General features: G+C 44.8%; 1 long non-coding RNA gene across 1 annotated transcript; it reads left to right on the top strand.

Annotated features, from left to right (window-relative positions):
* The first annotated feature begins 8,219 nt into the window (after positions 1-8,219).
* LOC116437384 lies at positions 8,220-16,839 on the top strand. Its single transcript, XR_004237271.1, has 3 exons — positions 8,220-8,231; positions 12,487-12,491; positions 16,778-16,839. It is a non-coding gene; the product is annotated as an uncharacterized LOC116437384 (long non-coding RNA).
* The last annotated feature ends 3,486 nt before the right edge of the window (positions 16,840-20,325 follow it).

Here is a 20,325-nt window from a genome sequence, read left to right on the forward strand (position 1 = left end):
GAAGATCCCCTTCTCCGGACCATGTGACTGCAAAAGAGGACAAAGGAAAAACAACACAGCAACCAAACCTCTATGGTTCCAGAACTCCCTCCTCCCACAAATAACAACCAATGAGGCACAGGGGAATCAGGGGGGATGGGGAAGCAGAGGTTAAACGATTTGCTAAGAAGTTGTTTGTTAAAAGAAATGCATACAGCTTGTTCAACACTTATTGTGCCTACCAAAGCGGGATGAGAAGATATAAGACTACTGATAAAGGGAAAGAATCTTGACCAAAGATCCTGTTTTCGAACTTAAAACTAACCCAAACCAGTCTTGAAGTTTGGACTTGGGCCAGGGACATAAAGAGCATGCGCAGGGAAGCAAGGTGAAAAGTTCAGGATGAGGAAGACCCTTTACTTCATCTGAGGAAGACCCTTACTTCATCCCAAAGACCCCTGCCCATGACCACCAGACAACACTGCGCAAGCGCAACACGGATGTAAATGACTTTTGGGCTCATTGTAATATGAGGCGAGGCTAGGCGGGGCTAGGTAATGAATATGTATAGGCATATTGGGAAACTTAATGAATATGGGGCTTGTAACCTGATATATACCAAGCTGAATGCAGCTGTTGGCACACGTGACTTTGGAGGAGCTATCCCCCATGCGTCCCAGCGCTGGAATAAACATACCTACTTTACTACTTATTCCAGTAGTGGAGTCTTTTCTGCCCATCACAGGGACAAAACAAAAACCTGGAAGAACAATTTTTTTTCTTCAAAACAAGTCAATGCTGCTCAGATGCTGGAAGAAACTTCCCGACCATTGCAGCATCGACCCCCCTCAGTGGCTGGAGAGAGGGTTTGACTTCCCGGTGTGGTGCGGCGGCTATGGGCAGCGGTTGGATCTAGGGTAGCGGCTGGAAAACTTGCGGAGAGAGGTTCTGACTCTTCCTTGACAAACAGCACAGCTATCCCAAGCAGCAGCAGTAAAAAAGGTCCTAAGAAAATGTCTCTGGCACCATCAGGCAAGCCTTCCCCTGTCCCCAGTGAAAAGTCAGGCAGCAGGAGTGAAAGGTATTGCAAAATTTGCTCTGAAGCAATTTTGAATTGTGAAATGCAGCTTCTCGGGTTTCGACTTGGAGACCTGCCCCAGGCAACTCCCTCAGGAGCTCAGAGAGAATGAAAGAGCTCTCACAGCATGTTCGTTCCTTCTTTTTAATGGGACCCAGCCCCTCTCCTTTCTCTGAACAGGGGTAAAGCACTCCGGTTCTGCTTCCGGCCCCTGGGTCTTAAAGGGACAGTAAAACAGACTGCGGATGATGTAGAGAAAATATAGAATACACATTTTTTGGGTCATCTAGGACAATCCTTCACCAGCATACTCCAGACATTTAAGTATTTTGGCTTCTTAATTTACATATCATATTGATTTTATCTTTTTGCTGCTTAGAAAGAAGCTTAACTCCTCTCATGTCCTTTCTACCTCCACATCTCATGACTGCTCTGACTCACCACATCTCGTGCTGAGGAAGAAACCAGCCTCAGTCAACCAGTATGCACCTACAAAGACCTTGTGACTACAGCTGAGTGGGACATATTTCTATTTCATATAAAAATGCTCATGACTTAAAAAAACAATCCTCCTCTGCTTTTGGACTGAACTGAGACCTTTAGGAAATCACAGTGGGAATGGAGCCAGGGAGAGAGGAAGAGAGCCATCAAGATGCCTCCAAAACCAGCTACTATCTCCCCAGGCATTGCCCCGCTCACATCAGCTGCTGGGATAAAGCCTCCAACATCCCTACAAGTGCTGTAAATTTTGAGCTTCCTGCTCTTTTAAAGTGGATTATTATCCATTTTACCTTATTTATTATTTGCTACTTATTACAATATCCAGAAATTCCATCTGGGAGCCTGTTCTTATTTGGCCAAATTTAGAAATATATCCTCTGAGAGAAGGCAGGTCACAATCAGCCCTCCCCCACCAGGTTCGGGAAAAAAATAAATTTTCCTCGAAGGAAAGTGAAAGAGATAAAAACTATTTATTTATCAAACACACAGGAAAAGGATAATGATGCTAAATAATAAAACCTCTCTCTCTGCTGAGAGAAACCTGGGAAAATTTCATAGTCCTTCTGTAGTCTCTCTCTCCCCCTCCTTGGAGCTGGGATGGGGTGGTGGGCCCACCTCCAGGGACAAGGCCTTGGTGCAAATTCCTCCCGATGTATTCTGATGTTGAAACAGTCCAGCAGAGGGAAAAAAAAGAAAAAACAAAGTCCCAGGAAAAACAAAAGTTCAACTCTCCGTCTCTCTCTGGAGAAAGAAAAAGGAGCTGAAAACTGGCCGAAAGCAAGCCGGGTGCCTTCCTCACTCTCGCTCTGCTACCGCAGCTGAAAAAAAAAGTTTCTATCTCTGTGTGACCTTGAACAAGCTGCAAACTGCTTTGAAGAAGTTTTGTTCAGCTTTTCCTTCCCCCTCTCAGGCTCAGTTTAAAGGCACAGAAAGGCACAAAATTAATTCCTGGGCATGGGGCAGCGATAGGGGATACACATCACAAAGTCACCCCAAGACAGAGCCATGAAATCTTTCCCAGTGAAAATCAAAACCAGGAATATTTCCTTAAAATTATTTGGCTCAACAACCTGTTATTTTGCATGCAGCTCTGGGTGGGAGCCTTCTTCCCCCCAGGCCATTAGGTTTGGGAGAGGTCAGTGCCATACCACACTCTGCATTGATTCCATGATGTGAGAGACTGGAAGGATTGCTAGTTCAAAATATTTCGGGCATGTGTGTGGGGGGAAGAGGCAGGTTGGGCCTTGCCCTTGGTGAGGTGATGTCCTGCTCTGCACACCCCACTGGGGGCCTTTAGCGGGGGGGGGGGTCCCGGGTGCAGGGGAACCAGCCGGAGACATGACACGAACACCGATACGATTTGAGCATCGTGCTCCAGTTTTATTGTTTACCTCCACCAAGTTATACTTTGCAACGTTCACGCCCCTTTCCCATGAGAAAGCCTCTAAGCAGCAGGGGAGCTGACCAGTGTATACCTTTTCCCAAGGCTGTTCAAGGCTGCCGGCTAGCAGGTGCCTTGCAAGCCTATCTTCAGCCTGAGGCCCTGTCAGGGGTACTTCTGCAACAACTCTGGGGTGCCCAAGCTCTCCTGGGGTATCCTATGCCCCCACTCCACAAGGAATTCCTCTACAGAGGCCCATATCCCAGCCCTGCAGTGGCCACCAATCACTGGCACAGCGGAGGCAATGCTCCACACCTGCCTCTGGAGCCCCAATCTAGCCCCAGAATGGCCAGATGACCAGAAGTCCCACCTGAGGGAAGGGCCCAGGAAAGCTAAAGGGTATTTAAACCAAGACACAAGGCAAGCACATCTTGGCCCTACCTTCTCTTGGAATTTCTATCAGCTGAACACCACTGGAACCAGGAGTGGTAGCTATGTTTGTCCTTTTCTATATCTTTTCTCTCTTTCTCTTTCTTCTAATTCCCTCCTCTCGGAATTTTGAGTAACTTAAAATCAGATGGGCTTGCAGTTTGCTAAGTTGAATGGGGTAAGTTAATGCTATGTGAAGTATTTTATGTTGGTTGAATGCTGCTCTGAACTTTTGCCAAATTTCTCTGATTTTCTGAACTTGCCAGTAAAGTTCTTGTTGTTTTGACCTTTTGAGAATAACTTGTTGGTATTTCTCTCATGCATCTAACTCAGAGTGCATAAAAAACTGCAAGTCCTTTTAAGAGGCTCATTTAGCCAGTTTTTGGGGTCTTATAGATGCCCATCACAACAGTTCCTGAGCATCTCCCTGGATGACTAGGGAAGTGATTGTCCCTCTGTACTCAGCACTTGTGAGGCCACCGCTTCAGTACTGTGTCCAGTTCTGAGCCCCTCCCTTCAAGAAAGACATTGAAGTGCTGGAGTGAATCCAGAGAAGGGCAAGGAAACTGGTGAAGGGTCTAGAGAGTAAGTCCTATGAGGAGTGGCTGAGGCAGCTGGGGGTTGTTTAGCCTGGAAAAAAGGAGGCTGAGGGGAGACCTTGCTCTGTACATCTACCTGAAAGGAGGTTGTAGCAAGATAGGGGTTGGCCTCTTCTCCCAGACAAGTAGTGACAGGACAAGAGGACATAGCCTCAAGCTGTGCCAGAGGAGGTTTAGGTTGGGCATCAGGAAGAATTTTTTCACTTAAAGGGTTGTTAAGCATTGGAACAGACTGCCCAGGGAGGTGGTGGAGTCACCATCCCTGGAAGTGTTCCAGAAACAACTGGACATGGCCCTTAGTGCTGATTGAGTTGGCCTTGTGGTGTTTGGTCAAAGATTGGACTCAGTCTTGGAGGTTTATTCCAACCTTAATGATTCTATGACTCTATGATCACCACCTTTTGGCTGAAGCAGCCAAGAAGTATTACCGCAGGCCTGGTTCCTACGGTATATCACCATGTCCCGCAGCTATAGGGAGGAGGAGGAGGAGAAGATCCAGCAGGCAGGAATTGTGCAGCAAGATTGATTTATTTAATTATTTTACAAACTCTTTTATAGACCTTTTTCTTCACAGTCTAATTGGACAAAGGACCAGCCACCCCTTGGGGGTGATTGGCCAAAATCCTAAAACATCCATTATCAAAATATTTTCTACTATACCATAAACAAGACTTTCCAAGGTTGCAGGTGGCTTGGTTGTTTACATTCCCTGCTACCTCTTCTGTGAGAGAGAAAAGTCTCTCACGGACTTAGAAAATAACAAGAAGATCCTCACTAACAGCATTTTTGTACCTACAAAGAAGTATTTTGATGTAAATCTTCCTTGCTGTTACTAAGCTATTCTCTCTGCTACTGTCATTCTTGGAAGCCAGAGGCAAAGAGCAGGACTCCCCTCCTGGAGCCTCGTGTTGCACAGACAAAAGGAGGACATGTTCCCCCCCCATCACAGATTTACAATGGCAAGAGGCAACAACTGAATGCAAAGGCACGAGAAGAATAATGAGAAGACATCGTGGTTAAACCACCATATTGTCACAGTAGCTGACAGTCTGACAGGGTTTTGTTGGGACCAGGAATTTTAAAAAAAATTATTAAGTGTCGCTGTTGTCCCCAGGGATGGCGAGAAACGACACAAGTCCAGGATCGGGTTCAAAGGCCAGAAAATGGCTATATTTAATTATATAATTCAGCTTATATAGCTTTGTTCGCAAGGGTAGCATAAAACCATTGGATGTTTGACCATCCACCTCTCAGAGGGATTGGCTGAACGGCATAACACCCATTTTCAAAATATTTTTCTTCAGTGAACCAAAACAAGTCCATGCAGGTGTGAGATAGAGAGTTAGTTTACAGAACCGTCTTCCACTGTTTCTCAGCTAAAGCATGAGAAAGGAAACCTTCACAAAATGCTTCAGCAGCTGGAAAATTCCTCTGCTCCTGCTCTTTAGCATCCACAATTAAGTGCTTGGTAATGAGACTTAGCTGATTCATTTCCTGCAGGAGTAAGTCCAGTCATGGGCCTGCAGCTTGAAGCCTCTGTCCTCCCTTTTTTCAGGCCACTGCTCTCAGGATGCTGCTTCTCAAGAGGGACCATGCAGCTACAGGAGAGGCTGTGTCCCCATGACACTTTGCTCAAACCCATGCTCCCTGGGGAGAAGTGTTAGAATCATCTCTAGACTCCTGAAACAGGAGGTTCTCAAATAGCTCCCAGAACATGTATTCATCCTGCAGAGTAAGAAATGAAGAGGTTCTGGGAACAATCCCCAAAAGGAGAGCAGCAGTCCCCAGCTGCAACTTATGGCATGTACAAGAGCTATGAGAAAATAGAATAGAATAGTTCAGTTGGAAGGGACCTACAGTGATCATCTAGTCCAACTGCCAACCCACATGGAGTCAGGAGGTAGCTTGGTTGAGCAAGTTTTGTAGGGGTGCTGGGTATGAATTCAGCACTCTGGGAAAGCACTGCTGGAAAGTCAGACTAATTCTCTCCGTCAGTATCTACTAGTCAGGGCTAAAGCAATTCCTATACCTGATTTCCCATTATTTCCCTTGGCTATTGGCTGGTTTTAGGCTTCCATTGTTTCCTCCTCATCTCTGCCCATCGTTGGCCTGTATTTTTTTTCTGCCTTCTCCCCTGCCATTTTTATACATCATAGACCCTGGTGCCTCCTGTAAGGCCCCAAAAAACTCGCTTGACAAGACTTTTAAAAGGGCTTATGGTTGTTCATGTACTCTGAGATAGACGCATGGGAGAAATACTGACAAAATATTCTCAAGAGGTCAAAACAACAAAGAAGACTTTATTTGCAACTTTAGAAAATCAGAGAACTTTGGCAAAATATTTAGAGTGATACCAAAATGGGCTGGAAAATAAACTTTCTAACATAATTTGAAGTATTAGAAAGCAAGCATTCTTTATGGCAGCACTGGACACACCTGGAGGATACCTCCTCTAATCGAATGTGTGTTGTGAAACTTTACAACAGGGTATTTATTCCATCATGATCATGCATATTCATTACAATGTACTTTGTAGCTAATACATAAACATCACTTTTCCTAGAACTAATTTACATGTATCCATCTCCCACTGGAAGTCCTTTTATGGTCCTAGAGGGCCGTCTTAAGGGGTCCCTGGTGGTCCTACTCACTGAGTGCCCTGATATTACAGGTAACCTTTCCTTGAACTTTTCTTTGGGCATGTGTCAGAGACTGAAAATAGTTCATGCCTCAAACATCGATATAAAGTTTTGCTCATTATAAAGAAGCTACAACCAAAGAAGCTTCCCTGAAGACTGGGATTTTGAACTGAAAGTCAAACTGCTCATTAGATACAGGGAAACCTATTGTTCAATCATCTCAGGCTGAGGGAAAGGTATGCATCCACAAAAGGCCAAAGCCACCAGCTGCAACTATCCCCGGCTGAGTTTGGGGTGGGGGAAGAGCACAGCTCACAGAAGCCAGGTTTACACAGACTCCCCCCAACTGAGGGGCGAGGAGGAGGTTTTGGGTGCATGGTGCAACCTCTGGTGAGAGGCAATAAACATCCATCCTCTGATTACACAAACCAGACCCAGCTGTGGAACCCCCAACCCCACAGGCCACATCCACGGGGCATTCATGTGAAAGGCTTTGCCCCACAGGACTGCACGTGATGCAACAGACCCAGAGCCTGCTGTGAGAGACTGCCCCCCCCCCACCTCCAGGGGGACATGCCCGGACATGCCTACCTAGCCTGAGCATATATACCCATGGGACTCTATGCTTTTCGAGGGGATCTTCACCACCAAGAAGACTAGCTGCAGAGGATCAACGGAACATCTCGGGATCCATGGAGTGGTGATATTTTCCTTATTCTGTCCCTGTCACTCTTTCTGTCCCCCCCACCTATTTTCTACTTCCTTTCCTTCCTTTCCTTCCTTTCCTTCCTTTCCTTCCTTTCCTTCCTTTCCTTCCTTTCCTTCCTTTCCTTCTCTCTCTCTCTCTCTCTCATATTTACCATCAAATAAAATCCTTACTATTGTCACTGGCATATGGTCTCGTTTGCACCTTGATTTGGGCAGAGGCATTTCTAAGAACCTTAAAACTGGATCATAACAGCATGTGCTGTTGCTTCTTGTTACACAACTTGCCAAAAAACCCACTATATTCCTCGTTATCTGTTTCTCCACTGGTTCCACCTACATTTATCATCCTGTGTGCATACTTTTACATTCTTTAATCTTTTTTCCTAGTTAGTCTTTAAGCTCTATCTAGCAACTTCAGGGGAACTGAAAATTTCTGTTCTTTGTGTTATATATCAAGAGCAGTATTCAATCAACATTGAAAGAAATTAATTCAAGTGCTAAATTTTTAGCAACATAATATTGAACATTTATTAGTAGAACAAAGGCAAATCACAGCGAGGGGGCGCTTGGCAATATTGCCAGAGGCGCACTCCATTCATTTTACTGTGGACTTAAGTACTCTCTTAAACTGTTACATATTCATTAAGCCCAGAAAGTAATTTACACTTCACTCAAGTTCCCCCCCCCCCCGCCTCTGATCTCTGCCCCTTCCGCCAGCACGTTGCCGCTTCTGTCCTCTGGATCGCTTCAGAACTGAAGACAGGCACCCTCTCTCCAGTGCCTCTCCAGTCTCCAGCCTAATTTGTAGCTGACAGTTCCCTTGGGAGGTGTGAGTTCTGATGAGAGAACAGTCTTCCTGGGATGCATGCGGTTTATCTTCTTTGTTTCTCTAAGATATCTTGGTTCCTGGCTCTGTAGTTTCTCAGCTCAAAAGACATTTATTACCATGTGTTTATTAATACATTTCTTAACATATTACAACTATTTTGAAGTTACAATTTACCTTAATCTCATTTCTACTTAACTACATTTTACCTTAACACTATTTCTACATAGTATATTATCACTTCTAAATGTTAAAATCATATATGCGAAAGACAACATTTATCATTCACTCATTTATCACAAACATGAAACATTTCCCAAAGCATTAACTCAGGCCATTCAATTTAGCAAACTTTAAGCCCATTAGATTTTAAGTTACTCAAAAATTCCAAGAAGAGGGAATTAGAAGAAGAAAGAGAAAAAGATATATAAAAGAACACATATAGCTCTCAACTCCTGTGTTCCAGTGATGTTGAGCTAATAGAAATTCCAAGAAGAGGTAGGATCAAGATGTGCTCACCTTGCGTTCAGCTTTAAATACCCCTTGGCCTTGCTGGGCCCGTCCCTCAGGTGGGACTTCTGGTCATTTGGCCACTCAGGAGCCGGGTTTATTCTCCTGTTGTGTTTCTCCCAAAGCCTGGCCAGGGCTGTTACAAACCAGTTTAATCACAGAGAAGTAAAGGAAACTAAGTCTCTGTGACTAAAACAGAAAGAACTTTGAAGGTTCAAAATATTCCCAAAATATGAGATAAAAACCAAATGAGATTAAATGTTGATTCCAAAAAAAGGGATATATTTTTATTTAATAGTAAGAGAGGCAAAGAGAAAGAAAATTAGAGAAAAGCTAGAAAAAGCTAAGGTTACTTTAAAAAGCATAGGATAGGTCACCATCACACATGCTACCTTTGTTGCTGCCTAGACGAGGTGGGGGGAGCAAAGCAGGTTTTGCCTTTTTTTTCCTGCTGTTTGAAGCGTCTTATCTGCTTTCTGTGATCTGGGGAGTAGTTTGGCTGGAATGTGGTGGCCTGTCCTCCGAAATGTAGGCACAGTGCCCGATTGCTGCAGCTGAACTTCGGTCCACTCGCACTGCTCTCACCACAGAACACAGGAGCAGGGGTAGGGATTTCCACAACTCACTCGTGATTTCAGTCCAAGGATGCAGGATCGGGGGGTTTCCCTCAAGCGGACAGCATCTGCTCCAGGAGGCCTCAGGGTATCTTGCAGCAGGCGATGGTGGTAGGGGGTAAGGCAAAGGTCAGGGATTCTGCCCTTCTCTTTCCCCTCCACATTTTGCACCAGTTTTGCCTTCCTTTTTATGGAACTGTCAAAAATAGGTTAGAAACTGTTATACTGTTAATAGTAATATTGTTAAATAGTTAATAATTGTTATGTTAATAATGCATGTACTGTTAAAAGGTTTGGTTGTTATATTATAAAAGGGGTGAATCGTGCTGAAACCGGGCCAGGAGACACTTCAGAGACAGAGAAGTGGGTATTTGCTTTATTTGGCGCGCCAGGTGTGTGGGGATCACTCCTCCAAACACACACACTGGTGCTGCCTACAACACAGTATTATGGGTTAAATTATGAATATTCATCACATTCCTTGGGACAGGTGCAGTTATACAAATTATTTCTCGGAAGTCGTTAATATCATTAGCATATGGGTCACGCATGCACTGTGTGTCCTGGTGGTCACACTGAGGAAGGCTTCTCCTCTTCCTCGGGGGTCTTTCTGATGAAGGTCAGTAGTCTTCCTCACAGTGCGCTCTTCACCTTTCTCCCTGGGCATGTGTAGTCCTTTGAGGAATGATTCAGTGGTCTCTGAGATGATCCTTGTCCCCCCTATCTTGACAAGATTAGGGCAAATTCAGCTTCTTAGGTTTTGTAATTAACATCTGCTGTCTGAACTAACATTTGTTGTCTCCCAATAGTTAACTGTGCTTACATGAGTTAGTTATTGACTGCCCCTTCCTCAATCCCCCCTTTTCTTTGGTCATTTGTAATTCTTTACAAATCTCGCATGTCTTTAAAGTAAGAACCCTTCTCTATCTTATTTCTGAGTTTGTGCTTGTGCCATTGAGCATAAGCATCGCGATTCCAAGTACATAGTATCATACAGCAGTAACTACTAATACAAACACTAAGTAACAATGCAATAACACAAATAGCTATTACAAACAATTGTTTAAGCCAGGATAAGTTGGGTAGCCATGATGTAAGTTTGTCCCATACCTCTTTAAACCCCCAAGAAGTGTCATCCAAGGTGATCTGATGTAGTGTCCATGTTTTTTCTAGAATTGTCTGCAAATCTGTTTCTATTCATTTGTCTAAATCAACATAACTACAACAGCTTGTATTTATAACTGTACATACTCCTCCTTCCTTGGCATACAGCAAATCTAATGCAAGTCTATTCTGTATGGCTAATTGTGAGATGCTCTTAATCTCAATTTGCTGCGCTCTTATGGCATCTGCACTGGCATTTTTTGCTATGACCCAGCCCACTGCGGGGCTGGGGTAGTGAGATGCCAATCAATCCCAGCCCATCCCCTGGATCGAGTTTCCCGAAGAGACAAAATTGGAGGGTGGGTTGAGGGGCGGCCCAGAGACCTAAGCCGCATCCCCCCCAGGGCGGTGCCCAGGTACAAGCCGCCTCCCCCAGTTTGGGAAAATTCTCGGTTACTCGGTTGTTCATTGGTTCTTTGTTATAACTCCTGCCTCTCGGTTTCCCCCAGTGGTTCTTGTTAAATTGTATCCTTCCCCTGGCTTGTAACTCATTGGTTGTTTTCCCCTTTCCCCGCGGTTTTCAAATTCCCTATAAAACTGAGGACAAACCTCGGGGGAGCATCCCATCGCATTCCATCCCTTCCCAGCTTGTTCTGGCTGCAAGACTTCTGAGAATAAACCTGTTAGAAGTCAGACCAGAACAGCCTCTCTCTTCCTTTGTCTCCGAGCTAACGCGAGCTGATCCCATCGGTTCCTGCCGTTTCCCTCTGCCGAGAAGTCAGCTAGTGCGCCCAGCAGCACCCATCCTGATGCCGAAGTCGCTTCTGCGACACACAGAAGTAATGCAGCTGGACTCTCTCTGACTGGGGGCACGCCAGGGCTCATGCCTCGAGCACAAGAACTGCGTTAGTCATTCATTATGGTTTCTACAGTAGCAGAAAGGTTCACTATTGCTTTCTCTAGTTCACTTACTCTGAGTCCCGGTATAAACCATCTGGCAAAGCTGTGAAATCTAGTGGGCCTATCTATTAAGGGGTTTGATGTCCTTTTGGTCCTCCGTATAAAAGTCCGGAGTAAGCCTTGTAGTTGAGAAGCAACAGTAATGTGGGGAAATTCCGGTCCTATGGCACAGCAGCCTTTCCATCCCAAGAGTAAAACTTTATAGGCATTGTGACCACATATCCAGTACCAACCCCACCCTGTGGGCACTGGCCAGCCCTTGGGCTTTGGTCCTCATCTTGTTTGATTCTTATTCCACATGTTGCCCCCCCCCATAGGTCCAGAATTCTGAGCAGTTAGCATAACTCCCTATAAATGTTAAGTTCCCGCATTTGGAGTCTGTCTTATTCCCTCCTGAGTTTTTAGGTACAGATTCTTCCCAGCACCGCTACATGCAGGATACTGGTGAGGACCCAAGTATTGGTTCTTCAAACTCTAATTTCCACTGAAGTTGATCTAGGGATATGTTGACATAGTGCGAAAGCCTGTTAGTACTAAGTACAGTATAGATTGTTGTTGTATATGGGAATGTTGCCCCAACCAAAGGAAAGCCTCTAGCAGAATTCTCAGGCAGCTGGGAACATATCCAGCAATCAGATTAAAATTCTCGACAACACCTTTGAGCAATCGAAGGTATGTATTCTGGTCCCATGCACCTGCCCCAATTATCAATGTTACCAGTATGGTCCAAATCATGTTGTGTTGATTTTTCGTAGCTGAAGGCGCAGAGATCCTGTTCTTCTTGCCTCCCACTCTTGCTTTGGCGCAGGTTTGGTCCTGGTATAATGGATCCAGGTCGGTTTTCCTTGTACTTTAATTGCTGTATGAGTGGTCAGCAGTGTCTGATAAGGTCCTTCCCATTTCTCCTGGAGTGGATCCCTTGAAAGAGACTTAACATAAACCCAATCCCCTGGTTTCCACATTATGAAAGGCTTTATCAGGTGGCGGTGGTTGACAATTAACAGCTGTAGTGCATATTGATTGTAATTTTTGACCTAAATGCTTTACATAATTTATTAGGTAGCTTTGCCCTACCAGAGCCACACTGTCATTGTGAATCACGTTTGTTCCATAGGGCCTTCCATACAGAATTTCAAAGGGACTTAATTTTTCTTTGAGCCGTGGTTTTACCCTAATTCTTAGCAAAGCCATGAGCAGAGCCTGATACCAATATAAATTAGTTTCTTGACAAATTTTGGCTAATTGTTGCTTTATTAAGTGATTCATCTTTTCTACTTGTCTACTTGCCTGAGGCCTGTATGGTGTATGTAACTGCCAGTGTATGCCCAGTAGATTACTCACTCCCTGCACTACCTGGGCTACCAAGTGTGATCCTCTGTCAGAATTAATTTCTCTGGGTACCCCAAATCGTGGAATAATTTCTTGTATTAAAGCTTTAACAACTTCTCTAGCTTTATTTGTTCTACAAGGGAAAGCTTCTGGCCAACCTGAGAAAGTGTCTGTGAGGACTAGAAGGTACTTGTATCCCCCCTTCCCAGGTAATTCAGAAAAGTCAATTTGCCACACATGCCCTGGTAAAACTCCTTTAGTGATAGTTCCTGTGCTTAGCCTAACAGTGGTATTAGGGTTGTTTTTAAGACAGATTTCACAAGTGGAAGTTATGTCCTCAATTGTTTCCTTTAATTTTGATGCTGTCACTTTGTCCTTCAAATGGTTATATAAAGCATCAACTCCCCAATGTGTCTTAGAATGTTCGCTTTGGATGAATAATTTTAGCAGTTTTCTGGGTATGACAATGAGATCCTTTATTCTAGCCCACCCATCAGATCCTATTTGTCCCTTCCCTTCTTGTATCCAATTTAGATCATCAGTGTCATATGGTGGGAGTTTTTCACCCATAAGGATGTTAGAAGGGATTAGAGCTAGGGCTTGAATTTGATCCCTGCCACCCACTGCCTTTGCTGTTTTGTCTGACATAGCATTTCCCAGTTCAGGGATAGTGTTACCCTGGGAGTGTCCCTTACAATGCATTATAGCCACTTTTGAAGGTTTTACCACTGCTTCCAGTAACTGTATGATTTCAGTAGCATACTTGATTTCCTTCTTCTGTGAGGTTAATAAACCCCTTTCTTTCCAGATAGCCCCGTGAGCGTGTACCACCCCAAAAGCATACCTTGAATCAGTCCAAATGTTGATAGGTTTTCCTTTGGCTAATACCAAGGCTTGAGTTAGGGCTATTATCTCGGCCTTTTGATCTGATGTCCCCACAGGTAATGGTTTTGCCTCAATGACAGCGTCTGTGGTTGTAATTGCATACCCAGCGGGCTGCTTACCATTCTTGACATAACTGCTCCCATCGGTGAACCGGTTTTCTGCATTTTCTAGCGGAGAGTCCTTCAGGTCCGGACGGCTGGAGTAAACTGCCTCCATGGTTTCAATGCAGTCATGCTGTACGGGCTCCTCAGTAACGTTGCCCTGGAGGTAAGCTGCTGGGTTTAAAAAGTTAGTTACTTGGATACTCACATCCTCCGATTCTGCTAGGACAACCTGGTATTTGAGAAAGCGAGATGGGGTTAACCAGTGATTTCCTTTCTGTGTGAGCACTGCTGACACTGTGTGAGAGACAAAACCAGTTATCTGCTGTCCCAGTGTGACCTTGCAAGCTTCCTCTATGTTCAGGATCACAGCTGCCACTGCACACAGGCAGGCGGGCCATCCTTGGCTGACCACGTCCAGCTGCTTGGAGAAATAAGCCACTGGCCTTCTGTATGGTCCCAGCTTCTGTGCCAAAAGTCCCAGCGTCAGTCCTTGCCTCTCATGTGAGAACAACAAAAGAGGTTTAGTGACATCGGGTATGTTCAGTGCTGGAGCTTGCATCAACTCACGTTTCAGAGTTACAAATGCATTATTAGTCTCTGGTGTCCAGCATAGGTGAGTTCCCCCAGTCTCTTTTAGGAGTTGGTATAAAGGTTTCACAATGAGTCCATAGTTGTAGATCCACAACCTACACCATCCTGTCATTCCCAGAAAAGTTCTCAGTTCTTTGGTTGTAGTTGGCTGGGGCATTTGACAAATTGCCTCCTTCCTGTTGTCTCCCAAGGCTCTCTCCCCTCCTGCCAGTTCATACCCCAGATATGTAACTTTCTGGGGGACTAGCTGAGCCTTTTCAGGAGAGACTCTATATCCACTTAGTCCCAGAAAATTTAAAAGACTTACGGTCCAGTTCTTGCAGTCTTCACGGGTCCTTGTTGCTATCAGTAGGTCATCAACGTACTGCAGAAATGTACCTTCTCCAAGTGGCGGTGTCCAGGCTTCCAGTTCTTGGGATAATTGACCTCCAAATATCATGGGGCTATTTTTGAATCCTTGTGGCAATACAGTCCATGTGAGCTGACTCTTTCTCCCTGTTTTGGGGTTTTCCCATTCAAAGGCAAAAATTTCCTGACTTTTTAGCTAATGGCAGACAAAAGAAAGCATCTTTTAAATCTAAAACTGAAAACCACACCCAATCACTTTGTAATTTTGTAAGTAAAGTGTAAGGATTGGCTACTATGGGATGCAGTGTTTTTGTTATTGCATTTATTGCCGTCAGGTCCTGGACTAACCGATAACTTCCGTTTGGCTTTTGTACTGGTAGAATTGGGGTGTTGTAGGGGGACCTACACTCTCTCAGCAACCCTTGATCGATAAATTTGGCAATTATTGGTTCTATACCCACTAGTTCTTCATGCCTTAGTGGATATTGTTTGACTGACACCAGCTGTGCCCCTTCTAATAATTCAATAACCACTGGGGAAGCTCATTTTGATCTTCCCGGGATTTTGACATCCCATACTAGTGGGATCACTTGATGTCTTATCTCATCATCTATGGGTATTCCTCCTTTTTCAGGGACATTTGCTAAACTTAAGGCCAAAATTAATTTTTCTTCAGGAACCTGTAGTCTCATTCCTTGTTCTGTGAATTCTATTTTTGCTTCTAACCAGGTTAATAGATCTCTGCCTAGCAGGGGTTTAGGCGAGTTTGGAAGATATAGAAATTGGTGTATTCCCATCTTTTTACCTAATGTAAATTTTAAGGGTCTCAAAAAATAGGCTTTCTCAGTTTTCCCTGTAGCTCCAACAACTTGAACATAATCATTACTTACAGGGCTTAAAGTCTGATTCAGGACTGAGAACGTGGCTCCAGTATCTACCAAAAACTCCACCTCCCGTTCCCCTAGCTAAACTTTGACCAGAGGGTCGGCTAGGGAGGGACCCGCCGGTCCCCGTCACTCATGGTATAGCTGTGCTACAGTCACTGGTCCCGGTGGCGCTGATGATTGTGGCGCTGGGGTCGCGGCACGGTTCATAGGACAATCTCGTTTCCAGTGCCCAGGCTGACCGCATAACAAACATCGATCTGAGCCTGGGCGTTGCTGCCTTTGTCCTCTGGGTGGGGGCCTTCTCCCACCCCTGGGGAATCCCGATCCCCTGACCTGGGCCACTGCGACTGTGTGGGGCTGTGCTCTGTTTTTATAAACTTCCCATGCCACTGCTAGAAGTTTCTCTAAGTTTCGGTTATCTGGTTCCTTAATCTTTTGCAGTTTTCTACGTATATCTGGTGCTGGTTGCCCCATCAATAAGGATATTAACTGTTGCTGCCCAATTTCAGAAGCTGGGTCCAGTGTAGTGTGTCTTCTCATATTATCCCTTAATTTTTCTATAAATGCGCCTGGGGATTCAGTGGTTTCTTGGTGAATACTGAATAACAATGACCAGTTAACTGTTTTAGGTATAGCATTTAGTAGCCCCCAGTGTACTAATTTCCTGTATCTAACCAAGAACGGATATGTTTGTGGATCATTGGGGTCCCAGTGTGTATCTCCTGTAGGAAAAATGTTATCTACATTTCCATGCAATGTCCCAGCAGCTATCTGTCCCTGCACATGTGTTCTTGCTGTGGATACTACAGCAGCTTTTTCTGTCTCAGTTAATTCTGATAGCATTAGGTCTATATCCTCCCAATCAACATCCTGATTTCTAACAACCAATTCAAACCTCTTTGCTACCTTTTCAGGGTCTTTGCTATACATTCTGGCTGCTTCCCTCCAGGTATCTAAATCCAAAGCTGTAAATGGTGTTTTAACTTTTGTTATTCCCCCGTCTGGCCCCACCACTTGTCTAAGTGGTGCTATGAGCTTCTTTTCTACAGGGGCCTTGCTCCTAGTTCTGGATGATATTCCTGGGCCGGTCTCACTTGTTCTTTCATCCCCACTATCCTCTGAGGATGTTTGGGACGTTGGGGACATTGTTCCTGATGTTAGGGTGCCACCACTGCACCTCATTAGCTCCTGGGTTTCCAAGGGATCCTGGTCTCTCTCAGCTTTGAGCTTTAAACATCTTTGTCCAATACTGCATGATGAGCAACACCTCTTCATGCAGTTTTTTCCTTTTGCCTCCTTTTCTAGGAGGAGGACCATAGAGTCCTGTGGTGCCAGATTGATGCCACATTGTTTCTGCCACTCTGGATAAAAGGTAAAAAAACAATCTGCATAGGCAGTCTCATCCCATTTATTCTCCCTCCTTAAAAATAACATTAATTGCAATAGAGTGTTATATCTTAAAGAGCCATTCTCTGGCCATTTTTCACCATCATCCAATTTGTAGAGTGGCCACCACTGATTACAATATTTAATTAGGGTGCTCTTTTTCATATTCCCTCCAGGGACTCCCCCCAGCTCTTTCCAATGTGCCAGCACGCATCCTAGGGGACTTTTCCGGGTTATTTCATTACTTTCTGATGATCCCATTGCCTCTTTTGTCCTTTCTCCCCCTCTTTTCTCTCTTCCACGGCCAAAAACCCCCAAAACCAGAGAACCAACTCCTTCCTTCCACAAAGCCACACTCTGCCACTCTTGTCTAATACCAAGCTCTCTCCTCCAGCAACTTGGACACTGTCCACTCTTTCTAATAGACAATACCACTTTCTAATACATGTACACAAAACCCAAGCTTCACAACTGTTTCCACACTAGGCACGGGATTTCAAAAGGGAAGTCAGCTGGGGCTACATTAGAAAAGCATTGGGGCCTGGGTGTTCTCAATCCAGTAACTAAAATCTTTCTCCTCTAAAAATCCGCCCTCCCTTCGGACAGTAAGGTTGAATTCCAAACCAACGGTTTATATGATTTATACTCATTCACTCTTTGCCAAACGCTTCGCTTTTCTCTGGCCGAGCCTGTCGCCGGGGTACGGAACTGCAGATAGAGCCCCCCACTCGCTTCGTGCTTTGACAGCGCGTCTTATCCACTCTCACTCACACAGCAGCAGAATAGCAACAGACAAAACAAACAAAAATAGCAGTACAATAGCACATGACAGCGGGGTCCAACCCCTTAAAGGTACCTTTCACAGTGGGGTCTAATCCCTGGGGGCCAACCCCTTTAAAAGTACTTTTCCTCCTGCCCAGGACTAATTTTGGGAGACCCAGTCTTCCTCGAGACTTTCAACCCACCCTCAGGGACTCGAACCCTGGACGTGCAGGTATTTCTGTGTTTAAAAGGAATAGCAAATACCTTAATTTGGTGCAGATGGTCCTTGTCTGCCCCTGCCATTAGCTAAAGGACAGGTGAGCTCCCCCTGAAAATTCAGGGTCGCGACTGGGAGGTCTGCTTACCCCTGGATCCGGCAGCTGGGCAGAGAGGGTCCCATCTCGGGGTGCCAGATGAATCGCGCCTCAACCGGGCCAGGAGACACTTCAGAGACAGAGAAGTGGGTATTTGCTTTATTTGGTGCACCGGGTGTGTGGGGATCGCTCCTCCAAACACACACACCGGTGCTCCCTACAACACAGTATTATGGGTTAAATTATGAATATTCATCACATTCCTTGGGACAGGCATGGTTATACAAATTATTTCTCGGAAGTCATTAATATCATTAGCATACGGGTCACGCATGCACTGTGTGTCCTGGTGGTCACACTGAGGAAGGCCTCTCCTCTTCCTCGGGGGTCTTTCTGATGAAGGTCAGTAGTCTTCCTCACAGTGCACTCTTCACCTTTCTCCCTGGGCATGTGTAGTCCTTTGAGGAATGATTCAGTGGTCTCTGAGATAATCCTTGTCCCCCCTATCTTGACAAGATTAGGGCAAATTCAGCTTCTTAGGTTTTGTAATTAACATCTGCTGTCTGAACTAACATTTGCTGTCTCCCAATAGTTAACTGTGCTTACATGAGTTAGTTATTGACTGTTCCTTCCTCAATAGGAAAAGGGAAAATTGCCTAGTCACTGGTCAGCCCAGTCTTGTGAACTGTACGCCCTTAATAGAGCCTTGAGGTTATTGGAAAGAAAAGTAGGGACGATCTTTACGGATTCAAAATACGCATATGGGATAGTACACACTTGGGAAAATCTGGGAAGAAATAGGGTTGTGGGAAACAGAGGAGCAGAAACTTCCACAGGCATTAATGAGTCTAATTTACAGCCCTGGAAAGAGCTTGGGTTGATGTAATGACAAAGGTATACAGACTTTAAGCAGAAGAATTATAAACCTAGGTTTCTATAGTTATAAGTAAAAATATGTGTTGGGTGATATGGTGAAGGGTTTTAAGTACAGTAATGTGATTTTATAGCTTAAGTTAAGAATTTAGATGTTATAATAGAAGTATATGTGTGTACGTGAGCTAGCAAGTTATTGGTTGTGAAACAGATGCAATGCAGTAAAAAATAGTAAAGGTGATAGGTTATAAAGTCAAAACAAAGTTTCGTGTTAATTGCTTATTGGACCAAAAAGTTATAAATTTCCATGTAACTCTGAAACTTGTGACTGTCTTCAGTTATGGCGAATTATTACTAAAATCGCGGTCTCTGAGACTGATGCCTTGTTTGATTTTTCAAGTAATAAATTGTGATAACCGTGATTGTCCCATCTCTTGGATAAGGTGCTGACAGAGGGTTATTAAATTGAAGAGGAAAGGGGCTGATGCATGAAGGACTTATTTTAGAAATCTTAGAAGCATTACGATTGCCTAAAGAAATAGCTGTGGTACATATTAAAGGACACCAAAATGGGAGGACCCTAGAGATGCAGGAATAATTTAGCAGATCAAGAAGCTAGAGATGCCGCAGAAAATGGAAGCGAAAAGGTTATGTTAATCCTAACTCCAAGCAAAGAAGAATTAGAAATCCCAAAATTTAGCAAAGCAGAGGAGAAAGAACTTTGTAAGATAAGGAGAGAGCAAGACCAATCTTGGAAATGGAAACTCCCTGATGGGAGACAGTTACTTAATAAGCCCCTTGCCAGAAAAATATTAGAAGATATGCATCCAAATGTTGTGGCGGCTGAGCCAGCGGCAGTGAACGCCGAGGGACCAAAGAGCTCCGGAGCAGGAGAGGCCCGTTGGTGGGCCAGTTACGAAGTTTAAGATCACCCCCTGACTCAGGGTGAGAAAGAAAGCCTCCCCCATCAGGCTTTGTGGTTCTATGCAAATTTGGTCTGTCTGGTTGGCCCATTGGCCATACGCCCCTTTTATCCCTTAAAAGGTTGTAATCCAGTAAGTTCTCCCTTCCCCTTTGCCTCATTGGTTCCTGGTCCCCCACTCCACCCCTTCCTTCTCCCCACTGGTTGTTGTTATATTACCCCGCCTTCTCTCTGACCCTGTACCCTCAAACCATTGGTTACTGGTTCTCTACCTGCCTCCTTTCTGTACCCCTATATAAGTTTGTCACTGCCCTCAGTTCTGGTTCTTCGTCCATGGATCCCTTCGTTGCGGATTTACAATAAATCCTTCAGAACTTTATCTGAGGAACCCCTCCTGACTCTTTGCCTCCGGTAACGCATGAGCTATCCAGCTTGATTGTGAGTGCGTGCTTTTGTGCCTCCATCGGCACAGGCGTGAAAGTTGGCCTGCTAGCATGCTATGCGGCACCACCGGAGTGATCCCTTGCCAGGGATGCTTTTGGGAAGACACGGAGACCTCTCCACCAACCACCACACCGTGTTATCCAAAGACTCAT

Source organism: Corvus moneduloides, chromosome W (genome assembly GCF_009650955.1).
Source record: "Corvus moneduloides isolate bCorMon1 chromosome W, bCorMon1.pri, whole genome shotgun sequence".
Taxonomy (NCBI): Eukaryota; Metazoa; Chordata; class Aves; order Passeriformes; family Corvidae; genus Corvus; species Corvus moneduloides.